Source organism: Sardina pilchardus, chromosome 23 (assembly GCF_963854185.1).
Source record: "Sardina pilchardus chromosome 23, fSarPil1.1, whole genome shotgun sequence".
NCBI lineage: Eukaryota > Metazoa > Chordata > Actinopteri > Clupeiformes > Clupeidae > Sardina > Sardina pilchardus.
Genome location: NC_085016.1, coordinates 20,085,685 through 20,100,769, shown reverse-complemented (window position 1 = coordinate 20,100,769; position 15,085 = coordinate 20,085,685). Strand labels below are relative to the sequence as shown.

The following is a 15,085-nucleotide window of genomic DNA, read 5'->3' as shown; positions in this document are numbered from 1 at the left end:
GGGGATGTGTGTGTGTGTGTGTGTCTCTATGATCTATGAACATTATTATGAGCCCTGGGAGCAAGAATGTCGGGCAGCAACGCAGACAAGAGATCAACAAAGCTAAGTCAGCCGTTCCTCGGGAGAACACTGGTGACATTATGCGAGTGTGTACTTTATGTCTTTACAGGCCCGTTAATCATTGTGGGTAAGAGGCAGGATGTTGGACATAATACGCAGTGGCAGGAAATAACTCTCGAGTCGGAGGAATGATTGCCATTCAAAATACTACACTTGCATACTCTTGCGCTTATGCACGAACTGGAAGGCAGACATATGTTTCGCTCAGCCAATCTGTTAAGTACAGTAGGTCCTTGTAATGAGAGAATTAACAACTCTATGCTACTGTGTATTTCTCTGTTGGGCTGAAATTGCTACTCTTTTTGGAAAATTTTGCTACATGAGAGTAGAGAACAATATTTTTTAACCAGTGAAACAAACTTAATGATGCCATTGAAAGAAAAAGGTAGGCTGGTGACAATGTTGCTTCAGGCAAACCTTTCATTCAGGATGAAAGATGGCTTATGCAAATATCATTTCAAAAGAATCACACAGGATGTGAGTAATGGACGAAAGTATTAATTGCTCTGTGCAGAGAGAAAAGCCATCCATCAAGAAACTCAAAACACGGAACTGAACTATAATTTCTTGGATGAGAAAGAGAGAAAAATTGTGGCCGGCGAACACTTCCTCGTGAGTTAAGACATACAGACTGTTTTAGGCAGGACTTAGAATTAGGCAGAACAGCAGATCCCTGAACTCAGAGTCCATCACAGCGCAGTTCCTTTCTCCCCTGCTCCCAGGCCCAGCACAGGGCCGTCCATGCCTGAGGCGATGGCTATAACCCTTTACCGCTGTCCGTGCCAGATAGCAGTCTCTTTCCTCCCACTTCAGCAGCCTCGGTCGGTCCCTCGGCGGCGTTTAACCTTGACCCCCATACAGGAAAAGAGAGTGTGATGAGAAGGGCTACAGACAGCCAGGGCTTGTTCTAAATCCTTGGGGCTTGCTGTCACGTCACCGCCCGCTGATTTGTTTAGCTGGAGATTGGTTGTGAGTTTTTATTATGAGCCAGTAATGAGGACTTTCTGGTTAAGCGTGGAACGTTGGAGCCGGGGAGGAATTATTAGGGAAAAAGAAGGGAAGCTCAATCTCTTGAGAATAAGTGGGTTTAGTAAGATACCTAATACCTACTACTGGTAATTATCGTTTTTTGAAGAGAAGGAAAATTCTGTCTGTTCAAAAAAAACAAAAGTATAAAATCATAAAAACTCATTGCTCCATGTGTGCTACATGGTCTGCATGTGATTTTAGGTGCTTTCTCATCAGTATTTTGTAGCAACACAAGCTATCATTCCACCTGAACACACCTGGGTCATGAACACACATTGGCCGCGTTTCCCAGATTCTTTAAGTGCTAAGAACTTCTTAAGAGCGTTTTTAGAATGTTCTTAGCGCGCTCCTAAGAAGTTCTTAGCACATAAGTGCTTCTTAACGAATCTGGGAAATGTGGCCATTGTCAGCTATCTCAGATGTGTCAAGTGGGATTAGGAGGCCATCATACACTGGAGAATTAACTGTCTACTTGTCACATTTGTCCATTTTCTTAGTATACAGTAGTCAAGTGGAAGACATGGGCCTTAGGAATAAGAAATCATGTCAACATCAACATACTGACATTCTAATAATAATGTCATCAACTTTAAATATCCTTTAAAACATTTCCTATTGCCATTTGAAGCAGCAAATCAGCATTTGTACTGAGCAGAAAATGACCAACAAACATAAGACGTGATCATGGAGAGTTTTTGAGCTGAGGATTATCAACCCAGAACACTGATTCAGAAGAGTTTGACTGCATATGGGATTGTTCTCAAATGAATCCAGTCTAACAGCTTGTCAAGCTGCAGAGGGTGCTGGTAAATTGTGGTCAATTTAATCTCCCATGTTGACGCCCAATAATATTGCTGCCGACTACGTTAAACTTGATATTTAAAAAAAAAACCTTGACAGCTACCCCACCACCAAATGGAGCCCCTCATATTTTCATGCAGGCATTTTTACGGGCAGATAATTAGCAGCATATAAATAGTCTGTTAGAGAAACCAAGCAGATAATTTGACTGTAAAAGTGGCCTCAAGTTAGATGTAAATCAGGCCCAGAATTATAGCTCAGAGAATTTAGATTGTTTTTATTGTTATTATTTATTAATATTTCTTTTTTTTTCTTTCCGAGCAGACAAACTCTGCTTGACTCCATTCTCTTTATTCCTGGGTAACACGCACCAGGCCGTTCTCATGATCTCTTGGCCGTGTCTCCCCTTCTCTGCAGTAGAAAGCTGTGTGTGTGTGTGTGTGTGTGTGTGTGTGTGTGTGTGTGTGTGTGTGCCTGCATGAGTGTGTGTGTGTCTGTCTGTCTGTGTCTGTGCATGTTTGTACCTTATGTGTACGTGTGTGTGTATATGTGTGTGTGCACGTGTTTGTATAAGTGTGTAACTGTGTGCATCTCTACAGATCTGTGAATAAGTTTGGCATGTGCGGAGCTGCTGAAAGGTAGACTGGGATGCTTTCACCAGATGAACGATGTCTACTTTGTGGAAAAGTGGCTTCCCAAACTGTCTGCTATTGCAATAATTGACTGATTCTTCCGGAGCCACGAAATTTCACTCTCCTTTTCCCCCCAACTCTGTTCTTCCATTATTTTTCTAACTTGTCTGAACCCAGAGCTGTCTCTGCACATAGAGTCCATGTAGCACACCCCTGCTCCATAAATCTGCACTACCATACACTAACACCTCTTCAGGTATGTCGAACAGGAAAATCGCCACAAGTGCACCTAATAAACTCTCATATGGCAGGCTCGTTTGCAGTTCCTTTTTTTTCTCTTTTCTGAAGCTTTGCACATTTGGATGTTTGTTGTTGAAATGAAAGGTGTGAATTTGCTCAACTTCGAAGAAAATTAAATGTTCAAAAAATGAATACATTCAAACGTCTCACATGTCAACAGATTCAGAAGTGGGTTTTTTTTGGTAAGATTTAGTACATGCTCATTTCACTTCGCCTGCACACTATCCACAGAGTGGTGTTCCACTGTAGAAATGTGGTCTCTAAATCCCTAGAAACCTTCTTACTACCCTGCTTTTTGTGATTTGCAGGATGAAAGTTCATGCCATGGAATCTGTAATATTTGTTTGGTAGCTGGTTATCTGTTGTATACAGTATGAAATCTTATTCATGCAGAAGGGTGTATGTGACTGATTTGTTCGGCACTGGAGATGTTGTATCATCTCTGATTAATGTTAAGAAGCATGGAAGCCGGACTAGACTGGGAGCATTCTTTTCTCTGTCACCGTGGAAAACTTTGTTTATGCTGCATCACTTGATACAATGACATCACTAAATGAGAATGTGAGTCGAGCGCAGGGGTGACAGAAAGTCTTTTGAAGTGAAAAAATGTGCTCCCTGCCCCAACTCCAAAAATATGTTCCACACAATTTCTTTACAGACATGACATAAAACAGACCCTGACTGTGATAGCAAACTCTGTTAACCATAAATGACCCACTGGAGGGTTGTAGTCTGTCTCTATTTTGAGAAATCTCCTGTAACACCAGTCTTTTTTTTATGTTCTCTCGGTAGTATTAAAAAAGAATCCCCGCTAAGGCCACATATCTGTCGAACGTTATGTTGTAATTACATTTGACTTTATTATATGATTCACTTTTTTTGTTTACTTCTTGCAGAATGGGAATATCTGGTGCTATTTACCACTGACTCTTCCATTATTGGAAACTTTACCACTGACTCTTCCATTATTGGAAACTACTATTGTAGTACACCCTACAGTGTAACATTGTACCATTGTTTCTCCAAGGGGTCAACCTCCCATGCATGACCCTCAAAAGCATGCAGAAAGCGAGGTAGAGAGAAAACGAGAGAGAGAGAGAGAGTGAGAGAGATGTGTGTGTGTGTCATTTAGTTACAGTTTACAGTTGTATTATTTACGTGATATAATTACTTATTTATTACAACAATATGGCATTTGTATTTCAAAGGCCTTTATTTGTGTTGATTTCATGGGAAAGTATAGTGGATGTATCATAGCTCTGCCGATTGGTAGCAGAAGTGATGGTGCTGACAGTGCGTCTATAAAGATCACTCATCTCATCTCATCTGGCTGTGTTTTCCTTTAAGCAAAAACATAAACACACTACTGTGTCCGACTGAAAATATACAAAGGAGGCAATGTATCCCATCACCATGGGAGGTTCAGACTGTTTGGTAACGTCCCAAATCAGCCAGAGCGAGGTCAGTTGGACAGACTCACAAAAACAAACTGAAGGTCTCATCCAATGTCACAGCTACTCTTGTAAAAATGACCACGAGGACTCCTAAACGTCTGTCCACTCAGATTGATTTAGAGGCAACCCCATTCCACAGCAGAGATGTAATCGGAGGTGGAACACTCCCAAAAAAAGAGTGAATTCCTCCGTGTTATGAGCTATATAAAATATAATGTTGAAAAGTGTTCCCAGAATGGTGCGCAGGTGAGAGGCTTAGGCATTCCATTCACTTTCAATTTTCTTGGCACCTGTTTTGGTAAGAACACATTCTTCGCTGAATGGGCCCGAGCTGTTTTTGACTGATAATATGAAGACCAGGAGCTTGGACTGTGAGGGGCTCAGAATAAAGTATGCAGATAAAAGATCTGGAGTAGAGACAGAGAGTAGTCCGTATCACTTCCAGGAAATGAAGATGTTCCCCAAAAAGAGAGGGGGGAAAAGTTCTGGACAAAGCTGTTATTGGTACACGGGGTTGGGTCACAAGGGTTTCCTTGACTTGTATTAAGTTTTATTAAGGATGACTTATAATCGCAGCTCTGCTTACACATAGAATATTATATGAAAGAAAGTTCTGGAATACATCTACTCACAGATAAAGGGGCTGTTGGAGTCCTTATGACAACCACACATGAGATTTCTGGAGCATGACACCTACATAGCCTGGAACACCATGACTCTCAGACTTCGCAGAGAGTTTGAAATCATTGAGGTTTAATCACTAATGTTTGTTTCTTGGTGTTTTGAGCCCCTAACGTTGTCTTCAAGGCAGCACTGTCTGGAAGGCGCTAGGGTTAAGCATTAAGGTTAGGCGTTAAGGTTAGGGGTAGGGGTAGGATTAAGAGCCTTTAAGTCAACAGTGGCAGCACTGCCTGGAAGACGACGTTAGGGGCTCAGAACACCATCGAGCCTAATGTATGGTAATGGCGTATGTGACCATGGGGGACACAAAGATAATGATAGAATTGCAATTTAAATGTAATCAGTCTCAGGAACGCCCTCTGTTTGCTGATTGGGCGGAGGTGCTCTTGCTGGAGTAAATAAAAGCAGGTCAAGCTATTCCATACGGAGTACTACTAAAGGGAAAATATATTGCGTAGAAGTGTGTAGACAGGTGGGGTCAGGCTACCTTTTACTCCCTCGTTAAAATCACAAATGACCTCCTCATCAGCATCCTAAATCCTCCTAGACCTCTCTGCAGCCTTTGACACACTCTCTCACATCATCCTCCTCAACTGCCTCTCTGAATTCATTGGCCTCATTGGCACAGCCCTCTCCTGCTTCCACTCCTATCTCTCAAGCAGGAAACAATTCATCAACATGAAGGAAACCAACTCAGCCCCGGCACCAGTTAAACACGGTGTGCCCCAGGGATCTGTGCTCGGCCACCTTCTTTTCACTATTTACATGCTGCCCCTTGGCCAGGTCATCCGTCAACAGGGATTCACCTTCTACTGCTACAGTATGCTGACGACACCCAACTGTGCATCAGCATCAAACCTTCAACCCAGCTCCCACCCATGCCACTTGTCAATCTTACCCTCAACAGCAATAAAACTGAGCTCCTGGTGGTGGCTCCTGCAGCACAACTGAAGGAGGTCAGTGACCTCTTCTTGGATGCGGATGGCTGCTCCATCTCTCCATCCCCAGATCTTAACATGCACAAAACCTTTGGCAGCATCTCACCCCCATCCTCATACAGCTTCACTGGCCGCCAGTCAAGTCACAAATCACTTTCAAAATCATTAAATTCACTTACAAATCCCTCCACGCAGTATCTTACTGATCTCTTACAGAGCCTTCTGTACTGCCCCCAGTCTATGGAACAAGTTACCACTCCATTTACGTACTGCCCCCTCCTACCCATCCCTTTGTCAAGCGACCTTGGATATACTGAGGGTCGCTTTATAAACTTATAGATAAGATATTTTTATTATTATTATTATGAACTACTGACTACTTCAGAGAGAGTCCCTCTCTTACCTAATCGTTTCACCTAATCATTTTTATACTACAAGCCATTTTTTTTTACACACTAAAAAAGATAAGCATACTCAACATAACCCAGTGAAAATCATCTTGAAGCTTTGACTGCGATTGACTGGGTTTCATTTACACATAAACTTGACACTACACACTCACATAACTCATGCAAATTAACTTGACAGGGTAATGTTGAGCACACTATTTTTTTACGGTGTACAATATAATAATATAATAATTCTGCCAGCATTTCAGTAATTACAGTAGGTGAAAGTGATCAATTAGGAAGACTATATACAGTACATCATGTTAGGTCTCATGTTCGTCCTCCAAAAAAAGTAACTGAGAGTGACCGCATGACATCATTCCGACATGCTACTAGGTCATTCTTTAGGCGGCCAGACCAGGTGCCTGAAGCTTCTGTAAATAGACTACTGAGTGGGTGGCATTGCTCTTTTTTAAAACAAATAAATGAAACATGTCAGAGTCTGTTATGCATGGTTTCTCACAAAAATGTCTTTCAAAATATGCATTTTTAGAAGTAAAAATACCATTTATTTGACATGAGAAGTGAACCGAGGAGAACCAACTGAGTTGAATGTCTTAATTTTATTCAGCAAGACACCCAGGGTCTTGCTGAATAACAAAAATTGATCTCCACATGTGTATAAAGTATTGACTCATTGACTAATTTCAAAATGGGTGCTGCATCTATACAAGTGCAAATGATCAAAAAAGCAAATGATTTTGCGCTTAGGGTGTTCTTCAGCCGAGCTAGTTGCCAGTGTGTGTGTGTGTGTGTGTGTGTGTGTGTGTGTGTGTGTGTGTGTGTGTGTGTGTTGTCAATAAAAGCTTTGTTGCCCAGGGAAACAGTTCAGCATCAATGCCTCATTTTATGGTCAGATGTTCAATACCAGCCCATTTCCTGATTGTGACACATTTTGGCATTAACACTTTGGCATGTTGAACCTCCTGCTTTCTGGAGACCATGTCATCCATTACGTCTCACTTAATGTATTTGAAAACTTTTCAACTCACCTTTGACCTGGATGTTTTTTTTTAAGTATTTTAGCATTTTATCATGCCTTCGTTAAAGGAGGCTTCAAAAATGTCTGATTTTAATCTACCAGTTTGGACTGAATCTTCCCCACTGATTCACTGACTTGATTTTAGCCCATGGCCTTTGTTCAAAACAGCACAGGTAAATGAGACCACATGGTTTTAATGCTCAGCTTACCTCCGATCACCTGTCAAATCTGGCTCATAAATAATAAACCCTGTCTCAAATAATACATTGTAAAAGCATTTACCAGTTTTCTGAATAACTGCATTGGTTACACATATTTCCCCAATGAAGTAGAAGGCTATTGTCTGAGGTACGTGGAATGAGACAGTGACTGATATTAATGTGTGGGAATCAGACTCTCCCAAATGTCAATGAGTCTGTTTCATATTAAATATTAAACAGGGTGAGGATAGTCTCAACATGTCTTCAGTGGAGCTGCAGCTGAACTCAGCCAACCTTAGTCTCTACTCCCAAGAGCCTTGCGAGTCGTTGGGCTGTTTTGTCAGGTTTCTGTATCATTATTCAAGCTAAATTCATTCAGAATGTCTGTGAACTTTGCCAAACGTGCACGCACACACACACACAGACTGACAGAGAGTGTACACACACACACACACACGCACGCGCACACTCATACACAATATGTGCACACAGACGCTTACTCATTTTTGCACATGAACACACATACTCTCTCTCTCTCTCAGTCTCTCTCTCTCTCTCTCACACACACACACACACACACACACACACACTCACACACACACACACACACACACAGACACACACACACACACACACACACACACGCACACACACACACACACACACACACACACACACACACACACACACACACACACACACACACACACACACATACACACACACACATTTTCGTGCTAAAATAATGCTCTTTGGGATACTTGGACTTCAGAGCCTCGCAGTACATGCTTCTTAGACACCCAGTGTTCTGCACAGGAGTGATTAAGGTCACGACCTGCTCTGCTGTCTGCTTCCTAGATCAGCAGAGCTTTGCACAGAAGCGCAAACACCGTTTCAACACCATTCTCCATCTTCCCCTGAGCTTACATTCAGTCTAATTAGGCAACTTGCCCTGTTGACACAGTTCTAAATTTGCTGCCTGCTGAACAGATCATTTGAAATCTTTCAAATTGATGCCTGGTTAAAACTATTACAAGGATGCAGTATGGAATTGCTTGTCATAACATTGTAATTGGCACTTAATAAACATTCACAGGATATATTATTCAGCACACCTTCAACAGGAAAATGTGTATACAAACGTTTACTCTTGGAATATTAGTCTTTATGGACTCAAACACTTATCAGACTATGGGGAGAAATTTATCCATGTTGACATTTGTGTATCAACCCAAATGCGAGGGCCTAATCAACATTTTGGAGAAGCTTGGGAACAGTTCATGCCAGCACACTGAAAGAAAGTATTATTGTACTAAACACAGTGAGCCACAACGACTTCAAACTCACCTCTGACTCCTACAAACTTTGACTTGGACAAAAAATGAAGGGGGCGAGAACAGTTTCCATGCTTGCTAAATCATGGGAATGTCTGGTGTATATTTGTATGCTTGTCTGCACTAGAGTGCCACCAGTGGTGCATTTTAATGCGCTGACTGCCTGGCCCACTTTATAACTCCGAATGTATTTGTGTGATTTTGTTTAATTCGTTGTCTAAACAGAGGGCCAGTGAAGAGTGGGAGGGGGGGGGGGGGGGGGGGGGGTTGGGAGTCGATTCTCACATGATAAGTGCATAGTGTGAATGATGGCCAGGCTTGGGTTGTTATATCCACTCCCCATTGACGTGACTTCTGATTCTTTTCTGATGTTTTTTCAGACATCTGTAAGGAGAGAGAAGAAAAGCTCCATTTCCCTGTGCACTGACCATCTATGCCATAATCAGATGATTAATGTTCATTTACATCGGTCCTGTAGCCTCAGGCTGTCCTGGGTAACACAGATTTTCTGCCCTATTTGTAATGTCTGGAATGGATAGTTTTTATATGCCAATTGTGAATGGCATAGTGTGACAAACCTGGCAATCTGCCTGGCACGCGCATACCTGTGGTTGACCAGGGCTCTAAGAAACACTAGTGTAATGTTTGGCCCAGGTGTTTGGCCTGCTTCAGAGCTGTTGTGGGTCAAAGTAACATGCAATGAGGTAGTATGGCAGGGAATGTGGTGTGACAATCTTTTTTTCCCCATTAGAGTTGAAGTCCATTACCATCAAAACACTTTCCATTATCTTACACCAATGATGTAATTATTTATGCCAAAGAAATTCCTACATTTAATGTTTGAAATAAAAATTTTATTTTGTTACTACTGTAAATAATTCATCCTTTCTTTTTGAATATTTTAGATCCACTTCAATTTGAGTAACTTACCCCAGAAACCGATTTCAGGTGGCAGTAACTGGTTGACATGGACGTAGCAAGTCAGCCTCATGGGTTGTAACTTTTACAGATGGGCATACAGCTTCCATTGAACTCCGGTCTGAACTCCGGTTAGACTGATGGACTTCGCAACAATAACTAAGGGGGGCGGGGCTTAGCCAAAGGTGTGTTTGAACTTCAGTGTTTTGCCCACGGTGTTAAATTAGCAACTTCACTTGGTCTAGCTATTAAATTAAGCTTTAGTTAGAATTAGTGACTTTGCCCTTTGCCCATGATTCAAATTAGAGTACAATAAGATCAATTGCAAGTGACCATTATAGGCCTACCACTGGGTAGAAGTTGACTAGTGTTTGAAAGTATATTACAGATCAATGTGCTGCTTTGTATTGTCATTTGTTCAAAATACCAGTGATCATAAGAAGTAACTATTATTTTCTTTCTTTTAGTTAATAGTGATGAATATCATCATAATATCATGCCAGGAATACGCCAGTGGAGGATTTGTGGACAATTGTCTTGAAAATCAAATAAAATGAATGCACACGCCTGGATTAGTTATGGTTGGTGCTAACAGCAGAGCATCTGGTGTTTCTCTGTCATCTGTGTGTGTGTGTGTGTGTGTGTGTGTGTGTGTGTGTGTGTGTGTGTGTGTGTGTATGTGTGTGTGTATGTGTGTGTGTGTGTGTGTGTGTGTGTGTGTGTGTGTGTGTGTGTGTGTGTGTGTGTGTGTGTGTGTGTGTGTGTGTGTGTGTGTATGTGTGTGTGTCTGTTCACTGTGTGAATGATGTTTGTGTGCATTACTTTTTTCTGTGTCTGTATTAGGAAAGTAGAATGAACTCTGGTAAACACTTGCTTTCAGCCAAAAACTACAGTGACCAGGAAACACAAAAACACAAGTCTACAAAACCAGTACATCAAACGAACCCGACAACAACCAGACACTCATTGCTCCATTCAGTAACCTTCCATTTCATCGCCGCCATGAATGTAATTGCATTTAGCAAATGTGTAATTTAGCAAATGTGTTTATTTGCACTTGCACTACAGTGTGTTTTCCAGGTAACTATGACTATCCTGTATGGAGCCCAGAAGTTGTTATCGGAATAGTTATTATTTTTTACATTGGACTAACATGCACTCGTTTCACTAAGTCTTGTGCTCATTCCATGAAATAATGTGCCTGCTTTTAATCACATTTATTTGTAATGATTTTGTTTTCAAGTTTTATTCATGGAATTTAGCCCCATATATTCAATAACTGATGAGTTAACAGATCCTGCTCTCCAGAATCCAGCATCCAACACATCCCTGTAGGCATGTCATCTGGAAAACCTGTATTTATCCCGTTATTCACTGTGCATTATTAATCTCTATTGTCTGCACAGCTGTACTCAACCTGCACTTGGTATTTAATGCCTCTTTGCACTTCTGGTTGGATGTTAACTGCATTTCATTGGCTCTGTACCTGCACTCTGCTAAATGACAATACAATTCTAATGATCTAAAAAATATCTAATAATCTAGGCCTAATCTAATTTAATCTAATCTAATCTAATCCCACCCACCTGCTATCAAATTCATGCTTGAATCTTTTAGAATTGAGTGTGAGACTCCTCAAAGAATGAAAGGTTAACTTTTAACTTACTTAAAATCCTAAATTAAATGGTTATACATTTGAATGTATATGTTTGTAAAACAGTGATGGGTCATTGTTTAAACACACATAATGACATGTTCCAAACATAGTAGGCCAAGGTAAACAATAAGCAACAATCTATCCACATAATCAATCCAAAACCGGACAAATGGCTTAACATTGCAGCCGACACTCAGAATGAGTGTGTGTAGGGACTGTGGGTCATTTTTGCAATGTTTGGCTTCTTACTGTAGTAGACAATGATTATATTTACAAACATTGTGTCAAAAATGTTCTGATTCCATCGCGAGCACACATGCTGGTTGTAGAGGGACAACAGATGTAACCAGCACTAATTTAAAATTCTCATTTCTGCAGCATCATTCAATAAGTTATCATGTTTATCATTTGTATACTGTAGGCTATGTTTTATCAGGTGTATATCAGTTCAACTTCACAGTAACAATTTTGTGCACCTTGAATTTATTTCAAATTTTGTCAAGATAGTCAAATTGGATCAAAATTGATACAAATGCAAAACACAAGCACAGAAAAATAATGCCTCTGGCTGCAACAATTCGAATGACATTAGGAAATAGAGATCTATGTGAAAAAATAGTTTTTCTTGGGGGGCACAGCTATGTACCACCTTTCGCCAGGAGCGTTCTAATTACGCCCCCCTGTATTGTGGGAGAATTCTGCTGTCAAGTCCGACATTCTGTCCGACATCAGCTGATTTTTCGATAGTCTTACTAGCGGCTAGCTAACTCTTAACGGCCTAGCAGCATATTTGTTTACATTGTCAGATAATGTATTTCTATTGAAATATAAAAAATCTAAAGTGTCAGAATAAATGTGTGTATCATGATTGAAGCAGAACCTTTCTGACAATGTATGTGGGCACAACAAAGTTACATGCACAATCAGCGTTAGGGGAGAAGTTTGTCCTAGCCAAAGAAAATCTGACGCTCGTCTAGTTAGCGGATTCGCACTAAAAGTGTCAACAAGGGTAGTACATACGTTGATATTAGCTTAAACTAACTGTTGGCGTCTGCTGACTATCCTGTCATAAGTATCGCAGGCTATGTCACGCATAGCCTAATGACCGTCAATGCATAACGATTTTGTTTCAGTCGTGATGGCAGCTGCTCTCGTGTCATTGCCGTGTTATACCCGTAATGGCCAAGTTTGTAGACAATAGGTATTATCAATGAACACAATATGCACAACGTTAATGCAGAGGTGGCATCCCGCGTTTAAGTTAGGTTTGCAACATGATATTACTGTAAAGAAAACAGAGCCACATGTTGTTGAAGAGTATCATTTTTAATGTCAGACCAAGGGCCATTTAAAAACACAGCATGACCAACAATATACATAAATAAATTATAAAGGTTTGTTTGCGTTTCTTAAGTCAATATATGTACACAATGTTTAATTTACAGCTTTTGCCCATTGCTTGAACACCGTAGACCCATGCTTAAACTAAAGTAACACAACTTGAAGTGTTGTTGCCATATCTCAAACATGCACCTATACCTTAAACAAAAGTGCTGCTTTGCACTCTAGTTGCAATTCTGCAACACACTTACTCCTTTATACACACTTGAAGGCACTTACTTGCAAAACTGAACACCAATCAGCCAGCTACAAAAAGCCCTCAGTTTAGCCATTGTGAATGCTGATGTGAATAGTAGGCTAATATTTCCCAGTGTTGTTTGATGTTTACTTGTGTGTAGAGTTGTGGCACAATGAGCGAAGTTTTGCAAAATGTATTCAAGCACATATGTTTTATATAAAGTAGACTAGTGGGTTTCTCCTGATCTGAAAGTATATGCATATGATGCAAGTGTGTTTCATTTTGTCACCAGAGTTTTATTTTGACAAAGGATTGTTAGGTTTTGATAGCAGAGTTTACATACTGAGAGTTTCAATTTGACAGATATGAAAGGTATATTTTCTAGTGTTGCGTTATTATTGTGTGTAGAGTTTTGGCACAGTGAGCGAAGTTTTGCTAAATGTGTTCATGCAACGGGCAAAAGCTTTAAATAGCACAGTTCAGGGTGTGGGGAGTAGTGTCCTGTGTGTGGAGTAGGGTCTAGGGCGTGTGGAGTAGCTTCCTGGGTGTGTAGAGTAGGGTCCAGGGCGTGTGGAGTAGTGTCCAGGGTGTGTAGAGTAGTGTCCAGGGCGTGTGGAGTAGTGTCCAGGGTGTGTAGAGTAGTGTCCAGGGCGTGTGGAGTAGGGTCCTGATGCTCCATGATGACCCTATGCAGATGGATATATCCATAACTGTTACTGTTAACAGTATGTGACTGAGATTTGTACCACAGTATCTTTAATAAAGAAATCATCTGTCATTGCATGTCCGTTCTTAATTTCATTTAAGTTGAAAGACATCCTTTACCTTATGGTTTCAGTAGGCCTAGCCTAGTGGCACTCTTGCTGGGGGGCTGTGGCTTTCTTCGCAGCTGTGGTGGGCGCCTTACAGATGATGGGTGATCATAATGCAAGGTGATGCTGCAGAGGATCAGGGTGGTCTTGGGTCGCTTTGCCTTCAACAAAGTGCTGGTGAAAGATGATAGAAATACTGAGTTTACATGGTAAAGAACCACACATATAAAATATCCCACACCAACTTGCTTTGCAACTCACAAAGCTTTGAAATCAGTGTAGGCTAGCACTACAGTTTTACTGCCATGGTAGCCTAGCTGGGAGATTACTGCTGACACGTTTAGATTAAGTCACTAACCTGTTTTAGTGAATTACGCAGACATTTGAATGAGCTAAAATCCAATATCTAATGGTTATCGTTAAAACAAAAATACAAATGTACAGTTCTGACGATACAAGCGATAGCCTAAGTTTAAAGTTAACGCTGGCGTTGTTAGGACATATCCATAACGTTAGTAACAGCAACCGTCTATAGCTTCTAGTTAGCTACAACTAGCGCTAACAAGTAACTATAATGTTCGCGTTTACCTTAATGCCACACCATGATGTACAAAAACATTAATCTGTCCTACATCGATATAGAATTGAAACGACTTACCTTTGAGCAAACGTAGAAAGTTTCTAGTAGCTGTGCCGTGATTTCTTAATGTGTTGACGTTCAGCTGTTGATGTGGTCGTCCGCATAACTTTATCCAACGTAAACATTTTTCTATTTTTGTTTTCGGAAAAGGGACTTAATCGACGTTTTCAACCCAGTCCTTGTATCTGTAGTCAGTGTTGCAAGTGCCATAACACCGTTTGACCATTTTGGAGGGGGGAAACAGAATAAGCTGAGACAGTAAATGAAAGGTTAACAGCTGTGTTGTTGCTGTGATGTCGGACAGAACGTCGGACATCCATGAGCTCGGTATTAGAAGCGTTCTGATTGGTCAGATTGTCTGTCAATCAAACGCTGGCGAAAGGTCAACTACCATTACACTCAACGCCAACTCATCTACATCTAGGCTGGGTCTGAGGCTGTACACTGTGCAGATGCCCAAATGAAAAACCTATTAGCTGACCACCACAACAACAACAACAACAAATCTTGACTTGACAGGAGGTTAGCAAAAATGTTACAAATTTCATTTCAAACCTTT

The 15,085-nt window shown here is 40.9% G+C and overlaps 1 long non-coding RNA gene across 1 annotated transcript; it reads right to left on the bottom strand.

Moving 5' to 3' along the window:
• Nucleotides 1-12,969: 12,969 nt before the first annotated feature.
• On the bottom strand, nt 12,970-14,560 carry LOC134071438 (uncharacterized). Its single transcript, XR_009937073.1, has 3 exons — nt 14,545-14,560; nt 13,900-14,060; nt 12,970-13,760 (listed from the first exon to the last, which is right to left on the bottom strand). It is a non-coding gene; the product is annotated as an uncharacterized LOC134071438 (long non-coding RNA).
• Between the last annotated feature and the right edge of the window lie 525 nt (nt 14,561-15,085).